The sequence below is a fragment of the Micrasema longulum genome, unplaced genomic scaffold (assembly GCF_059751315.1).
Source record: "Micrasema longulum isolate JH-2025_06_02 unplaced genomic scaffold, ASM5975131v1 h1tg001477l, whole genome shotgun sequence".
In the NCBI taxonomy this organism is placed as follows: Eukaryota; Metazoa; Arthropoda; class Insecta; order Trichoptera; family Brachycentridae; genus Micrasema; species Micrasema longulum.
In genome coordinates, this window is record NW_028278662.1 from 20,438 (window position 1) to 30,048 (window position 9,611).

The following is a 9,611-nucleotide window of genomic DNA, read 5'->3' on the forward strand; positions in this document are numbered from 1 at the left end:
TCTTATATATTATGTGTCATTAGATTTACAGTAGATTTTTTTAATTGGCTCTAGTTTTGTTAATATTTTTCTACTTATTTTGTTTATGTAATAGCTGTAAAAATCCCATATAAAATAAAATAAAATAATGCATTCATGCATTTTAATTTTCTAATTTGCAAATTCATGACCCTGTCAGTATACGAATTGAAACTTAAACCCCATACTCTTAACACGTGGCAGGGGCGAATCGTCAAAATAAGCTATTATGCGCAGCTTCCCATTATAATAGCGATTATGAACCGGGTTGTGGTTCCATGGTAGTATTATGGACTCACGAGGCAAAGGTCCGAGGTTCAAATCCCACTCTACCACACTCGATTTTCATTTTTCCAGAACAAGTTATTCGCGACTTTTAGGAAATGATCTGAAAAATGAAATATTTGAGTAAATAACAAAAACTCAGGTATTTATCTTTCATTCAATTTTTTAAAAAATTGACTCTATGGTCATGTTTTTTAGTAAATGTGTTTATCCGAAAATAAATCAAATAATTGTTTATTTATTAAAAATCACCTCCAGAGTTTTTATATCTTCATGCAAAAAAAAAAACAATTTATAAATAAAATATTAAGTTATTGATAAAGATTCTAACAAAATTAACGTTTTAATCTTTAAAATAATGACCCATAAGTAAATTAGTTTTTTAGTTTTAATGCTTAAAAAATATCCATTATTTTTACGCTTCTATTTCTAGATTTGTTCTCTTGTTCCAATCCTCTGTTAGTATTTCACTGTGTTTTATTTTGTTAGGGTCTAATGCTTTGTAAATAAACTAATTGGAACCGAAAACCACAAATTTGGAACTTTTCTCTAATATCCAAAACCACAATGAAACATTTTAGACTTTAAAACCGTCTATGTAGTTATTTAGACAGGTAATAAATCACAAAACAAAATGAATCACATAACAAGGTGAATCGTCTAAATAAGCGATTCTACACAGCTTACCATTGTATTTAACCTTATATAATAATGTTTTATGGTAGCCATGTAAAAAGAAAAATAAATAAAATATTTGTTAATTTTTTTTAACCGCTTTATTTTCTATTTTATTTTATTTTATTCTATTTTATTCTATTTTATTCTATTTTATTCTATTTTATTCTATTTTATTCTATTTTATTCTATTTTATTCTATTTTATTCTATTTTATTCTATTTTATTCTATTTTATTCTATTTTATTCTATTTTATTCTATTTTATTCTATTTTATTCTATTTTATTCTATTTTATTCTATTTTATTCTATTTTATTCTATTTTATTATATTTTATTCTATTTTATTATATTTTATTTTATTTTATTTTGTTTGGGAAATCAACAGTTATACATACATATTTATAGTACACAAACAGATATAGTGTATAAACTCAGAACTAATAACAGATTTCCATAAAGTATACAAAGTTAGTAAAGAAAATATATTACATATTAAATAAATACATATAAGTTTATACATATAAAAATGTTGTTTTCATGTACTCGTAAATATTTTTTAATAATCAAAGAATTTTTTTATTTTTTGAGAACAGTAAGTTATTGTAAATTGGGCGGGATTAGGACAAGGATACATCTATACATATAACACAGTTGTTTTATACAATGTTCCATAAAAAACTTTGGGATTTTAATACTTAACATACTAAGGTAGAAAAATAATTTAAAAAATAAAACAATAAAAATAAAGATAACGCGGTATATTCGAAATAGCAAAAATCATAAATCATTGATTTGTTGGTATTGTTGCAAAATATATATTGAATGCCCTAGGTATAATACTAACTGTCTCCTGATAAGAGCTTAGGGGTTCTCAACCGTTTAAAAAATAAAATATCCAAATAAACAAAATAATAAACCTTTTTGAAAAATTAAATATTAAAATTTTAAAAAATTAATTTAAATTATAAAACTATTAAAAAAACAAATATCTAGTCATACGCTTATAAATATATTTGACGTGTATTTATTTATACATTTCTTCTTCTTTTTTAACAAAGAACATCAATACTTAAACAGCAGTCAGAATCCTAAACTATTTCTTTAATAGCAAGTTTAAACTTCATTTTGCTAATGTGAAAAATGTCAATACAACTGATCTGGTTCTTTAAACTGTGCGATCTTGAAATAGGTGAATTAATAGCATTATTAGTGGCAGCAATATCTATATGAAATGGGACATTATATCTAGTAGTCCTAACAGGTATTCGCAATTGAATCATGTTTAGCAAGTCAGGAGAGCATGCCATTTATTATTTTAAAGAGAATCATTAAGTCACTCCGTTTCCTTCTTCTGGATAAACTTTCCAAATCAAGTGTATTCATTAAAGAAGTCTTAATTTAAAGATTCAATAGGCATAGATAGCTTGTAATTGATAAAACGTAAAAATTTTCTCTGCACTCTCTCAAGTTTTAACGAATGAACTCCGTAAAATGGGCTCCAGATACTTGAATTGTATTCAAGTACGTTCCTAACAAGTAATACATACAAAGTTCCGAAAGATAAAATTGATGTGAATTTTTTGCCTGTTCTTAAAATATAACCTAAAGGTTTCATTGCTATATTAGTAATTTAATTAATATGAGGTATAAATGTCATTTTTTTATCAACTACAATACCTAGATCCTTGATTTCAGATACCTTCAGTAAAACATTTCGATTTATTCTATACTCATATGACATTCATTTAAAGTTACACTTGTTTAAATATTAATGAACTTATTAAGGCTTTTTAGGCTGTGCCCGTGTCAAGCCATAATAATTAACAATAAAAAGTACATAGTAAAATTAATCAGAAGAAATTATAATGACATGTGATGTGATGCCATAGAATAACAATCCAGAATAACAAGGTTTAAATAATAAATAATAAAATTCCAAAGAATAAAATGTAAAAAAGATAATCAGATATTAATATAAAAATATAAATTATACACATTTAGATTCATACATAATCAAATATACAAAATAATAGTATCATAGAAATCAATCGAAAAATAATATATGCATATAAAAACATAATTGAAATGATAATTAAGAAATGGTTTCTAGAAACACATTTTATAATATAGTTAGAAATAGAAGTAATAAATAATATGCAAAATAAAAGTGAGAATAATACAAAAATACATGAAAAAAAAACATAAAAATATCTAATAAAATGTAAGTTCAAATTGATGACCACTTTTTGTATATTACCTATAAAAAAATCACCGGTCGCTACTGCTTCGCCGCGATTTCAAACGCTTTCTTCATCGGTATAAAGTACATTATTGATATGCATGTACAAAAATGTGTACGGATACATTTGTATGAAAATTTAAAGTATCTTCGTTGGTAACCTGTAATTGAACGTTTTTAGAGAATCTTAAGTAATTATGTGCATGTTCTATTTTCCAAATTATCGAGATTTAATAATAAATGAAACGGCATATAGGGGCTGTAAACCTAATTCGAATAATCACAAACAAAACACAAGGAAAGCAACATTTCTCTACGACGGTGGAGTGTAAAGAGAATTAGATTAATTCTTTAGTACATAGTAAAGCGTAGTAAACACCGTAACTTTAACTCCGTGGCTTAATTGCTTCCTATCAAGTGAGCTATCACATCCAGATCACGGCAATCAGCCACTACAGGGTTGGATTAAAGACAATTGAATCAATTTAAATCATATTATTTGTTGTTTCAGCATTTTCTTTGAGGAAAAACATTTTTAATTTATTTAAAATAAAACACTTTGTAATTTTTACCAAATAAGAGTTTGATATATCGCGGTGAGAATATAAAATGCACATGCACAACGACAGTTCGGTTCTTATTTTTGTTACATGCATTTGAAAAAAGTATTATGTTGGGCTGGAGACAAAAATTTGCTATCCACCCACAGTAAGAATCGCAACACCTTAACCAGGGCCCAGTAATAATAATAACAATAATGGATAACTTATATAGCGCCATTTTCGTAATATATTATATATAAAGTGACTATACAAAGATATAAATTTAATTTTAACTTTTTAATTTCAGAAAAATAATGTACTTTGTCACCACATGCCAAGAATTTATTCAAATGATTTACAGAACAAGTGGGTTTTAAGTTTCTTCCGAAACATCCCTTCACTCTCACAGTTTCGGACCTCTGCTGGGAGAGCATTCCATGTCGTAGGGCCTGCGACCGCAAATGCGCGTCCGCCAAATTTAGTGCGCTGTTTGCGCAGAGGTATAATAACTTTTTCTTTCGACGTTGACATAGCTGACCTAATCGTAAGACGTCTGTCAGCTAGTTCATCTGGAATGCAGAGTTCCCTTAGATATTCTGGAGCAGAGTTGTGCAGTGACTTATACATAGGCCAACAGAGTTTGTATTCCACCCTCTGTGGTAAACGTAGCCAGTGTAATTCCCGAAGTAGTGTAGTAATTTGACTGAACATAGAGATTCCAAAAATAAGTCTCGCTGCGGCATTCAATACAGACTGCAAGCGAGTCATTTTATTTATTGGTAGACCTGCGCAGATACCGTTACAATAATCGACTTTAGACACTACAAACTCATTTATTAATTGACGGGCGGCATCAACTGGCAAATTTTTGCGTATGCATTTAATCTGTCTCAACTGGTAAAAGCATGAACTTATTTTCGTACTAATTTGAGCGTCAAGTAAAAGGTCAGAATTAAGGATGACTCCCAGTAGTAGGCAGCAAATAAATTCAACGTGTAACACACATACAGTAAATGTGGCGCAACCAGTATTGTTTATTTTTTTTTTATTTCCGGGAGTTGACCGGGTGCCGGATGAAATTCGGCTGCCTAATTTATCTATTTTATCTATAATTAAGTTATTAAAAAATTAAAAAGACTAAAAAAATAGAAAATGTTTTTCCAATGATAACTGAAAATATAAAATTATAAGCTGTACTAATACTCAAGTTGTTGAATTAAATGTGATTTCTGAGGGATTCGTGTCCCCCGCTACGATTCAACAAGATTAAGTTGGTTCAAAACATCTTAAGAAGTACCTAAATAAACAAAACTTTATAAAATAATGAAGGAAAATGATCGGAGCTGGTATTAAAAAAGAACGCCTTACATTATAAAACTTCTACCTTAAGTATGGGTGTTAACATAAGTTGTGTCTTTAAGCTTTTTTCCGGGTGAAGAAAACATGGGGAAAAATTACAACAAATTAATCAATAATTAATACATAAACATCATTTATTATTTTAAAACAAATTAGTCAATTATTCATAGCATCTTTACCTCACACTACGAAAATATTGCGAGCAACTTTTGAAGCTTTTTTGAAATTGTTGAAAATGCTTACTTTCATCTATTTGACATTCCACTTTGAAGGCTTCTTATCAGCGTACAGACCTAGCAACTTTGAATTTGTTGCAACAGAGAGGGAAAACATTTTTGAGCAGGGAATATGGTAGTCTAGGTATTTACAGGGCTTATGACTTATGACCTGTCATTCGCTGGTTTAAGTGGCCACTTTACACACTGTGTAACATTCACTATTCTGCCTATGTCCGAACATCAAAATTTCATTATCTCTTCCATCTGTTGACTTTTGTAAAGTAAAAGAGCTGAAACCTTTATCATACGGGTGAGATTCATCCGGCTGAACCAATTCACCTACTAGGCAACACCTGAAAACAATTTTTCATTTTTTATACTTTTTCTTTTATCGGGTATTTAATTCAACAGTGTTGAATTAACAACTTTGTACTATGAGCGCTTATTTAAATTTTGTTGATGTTTTTGTCTTTAATAATGATATAAATGAATAAATTTTTAAAATTCTTACTTATTTATTTTTACTACCTTATACTTGTTTTTAATTTTTTACTATTATATCAAATTGCATTGTAGTATTAGCAAATACGCATTTCATATACATATACATATTTTTATTTCTTATTTTTCCGTGATAATATATGCTTGCTTGTTTATTAATTTAACTTAAAAATGTCTTTCTTGCTTACCGTAACACTTTATTTATTGTTTGCTTTACATAATTTATTTCATAAGCTTATATCTTTGCGTTTATATGCTCACTGTTTTTTCTTGCATACTTTTGTTATTATTGTCTTTTTTTTACTTTACAAAACTTTTTATTATATCCTTTTAAACCAATTTCACAATTTTTTTCTGTATATTCTGTGTTTATTATTCAGTATGTTGGCATGTATTTCATTTTTATTTTTTGTAAATGCCTTTTGGACGTTAATGAACAAAATAAATAAACAATATTGTCATTCGTCTGAAACAGATACATTGATTAATGCATTTCTATGCATTTTACATTTTACTCTAAATAAAGGGCCGAATTCTTAATTTAAAATTTTAAAAGCTAATATATTTTTAATAATTAATATGCGTTTATAAACCTCCTGACTCTGTCAAACCAAGTCATCGAAAGAGTCAAGAGTTTCAAATACCTAGGAGTTTATGTTACGGAACATGGCAGCATTCAAAAAGAACTGGGAGTGCGGTTAGGAATAGCAGGCGCTACATTCAACAGTATGAAGGCTGTCTGGAGATCGGATATATACTCAATGAAAACCATACCATGCTGCCTATATAACGCCTGCATAACACCTATTCTTCTCTCAGGATGCGAATCGTGGCTACTCACTACGGCCTAAAACAGCAAAATTCTGAGTTTTAAGAATAGGTGTCTCAGAAGAAACTTGGGTATGCGGGTGGTTTGACTTTGTAAGGAATCAAGTAATATGAGAACGGACGCAGCAAACTCCGGTGACAACTGTCATCCATCGGAGGCGATGCGGTTAGCTAGGCCAAATTCTGTGGATGCCTCCTGAGAGCCTTAACCACGCTTGCCTACTTTACAAGGCCCTCGACGTCCCAGACGTTCATGCTGACAGTTTGTCGGTAGTTTGTGTCAGACGCGAACCTGACTTAGGAGGATGGACAGGAGCTAGCAGCCGACAGAGATGCTTGGAGGATCTTTGTGGACACCATATGCTTCATCTAGGGAGCGGACTGAAATGATAATGATGATGATGGTATATTTCTCATACCTATCGAATATTTGTCGTCATTCCACTCGCTATGTTAAGTATAAAAAAAATATGCATAAGTAAAATTTATCATTTTCACTCTCGTGTAATAAATCCCTTTTCCATCAGCAAAGATGGAAAAATAGATTTAAGTATCCAATATAATTAAATAGTTATTAATTAATTTATTTGTTTAACTTTTTGTACAAAATAATGATTGTACATTGGCGGGCTTATTGTCAAATGGCAATTTCTTCCAACCAATCAATAAAATAAAAGTTTTAATTTTATTATTCAAATTACTAAACATGTTCAATAGACAATAAAAGTAAAAAAGCTAAAGAAATGTCAAAATATAAATAAATGTATGTGTGTATAAATTATCCGAAAAAGAAAAAAAGAGGAAACAGGAAAGAATGAGAGATTAAGGAAAAGAAAGAAGATGTTTCTTCAGACGTGATTTAAACAGAGATAATGTAGTAACATCTTTGATAGTGGATGGGAGATGATTCCACAGTCAAGCCGCATGGGCACTATATGAGTTAGAGAAGAATAAGAAATTTTGATGGGTAGTAAGAGAGTGCCTTGAGAATAAGAACGAAGATTTAGATATTACAAAATTGAAAAAATATTTATTAGTATTTTATCAACGAGACGATTTGCGAGCGCAAAAAATACGGTTTTACTTTTAAATTTTCTTTTAAGTTATGAAGCTAATATTTAGATCTTTTTTTTAAAAATCGTTAAGTGATAGTTTATGCATTTGTGCATCACATAGGAGATATCTAATTTATAAATATAAGAAGGCAACTGCTTACATATTAATGTATTTTCAGTGTGAAAACTATTGTGAAATACTCGTATATACGAGGGTTGCGTAAAAAATGAGGTTCTCAATTTTTTTCAGGTTTAAGGCATTTTTTATTTAAACTGAAAAATATATGATAAGAAAGCTTTATTTAAATTCCTCCACGGACTGGCGGTGGACTTATTTGAAGCTGGATTCCAAAAGTGGATTAGTCGTCAATAAAAATGCGTTGAAAAATCTGGTGATTATGTTGAAAAATAGTTAAGAAATGAAGCATTCCAATGATGTATTTTTCAGTTCTAATAAAAAATGCCTTAAACTTGAAAAAAAAATTGAGAACCTAATTTTTTACACAACCGTCGTATGTACTTACTTAGTAAAAAAAATGACCCACCTTTTTTCAACCCCTTCAGCCACCACTGGTCCTCCTTTCACTTCTTTCCTTAGGGACAAGTCGAGAAAGAAGCAGTTACTCATAACGTATTGTAACGATCACGACACGAAAAACGAGCCCTTCAAAAATCAATTGAAGATCACGTGTCGTGCGCAGATCAACAAATACAAAATCAAATAACGTAAAGTGCTATAAAAACGACCGAATGTGATTCTGGAACCATTGTCAAAGGAAGGAAAACGTAAGTCCTTGTCCTTTTCATTTAATTCCAGGATCGACACTTTTAACGCAACGTTTATCGCAAAATCTAACTTACCCAATTTTCTCCGAACGCCTTCCAGGAAAAGACAGCCTCGCTTTACGTCCCAAGGTTATCGAAGGCGTTAACACACAGTAAAAGAACAAATAAAATATATGTGAAATATCATCTTCATTATTACATGCTCGCTCCCTTGTTAGAGCTTATGGTGTCCCCGGAGATCCTCCAGGCATCTCTGTCGACTGCCAGCTCCCAAGTCAGGTTTGCGTCGCGTAGTTCTGACACGAACTGCCGACGAAGAGTCAGCAATGGACATCCAGGACGTTGAGAACCTAATGATTTGTAAAGTAGGCAAGCGTGGTTAAGGCTCTCACGAGGCATCTGCAGTACATGGCCGAGCCAACCGTATCACCTCTTATTACTTCATTTCTTACAAATTAAACCACCGCATATCAAAGATTCTTATCAGACACCAATTCTCAAAACTCAGAATTTCGCTGTTTTGCCCCTAGTGAGGTGCCACAATTTGCATCCATTGATGAGAATAGGTGTTATGCAGGCGTTATAAAGGTGGCATTTGGCATTCACTGAGTAAATATCTGATCTGCAAACAGCCTTCATACTGTTGAATTTGAAATATAATGGAAGTTATTAAATTCATATGGTGTAAAAATGGTAAATATTTTTAATTTTTTATTTTATCACGCCACCCCATATAGTAAACGCCGAAAAAATAAGTTGTATAATAAATTAAACATAATTTTAATAAAAATACAAGTGTTATGATTTTTTCTAAACTTTTTCTTTTTGGCAATATTCAATCCAGCATTACTATGTTATCAAATTTAACGTCTCCCCCTTGGGTTCTAGAATCAGTTTGGTCCTGTAAGCCTAATCTCCTCGGTGGCGGCGGTTCAAGACACCCTAAACGCCTCTCGGTTAATCGTACTGCAAGGATCATTCCTTAATTCTTATCTAAATTATAATGGATATCCATTCTCCGAGGGAGTGGTTGAAACATAAATAGTATATACGGGTCCCTAACCCGCTCGGGACGAATTCGCGATTAAAGGGCCCGATGCAGC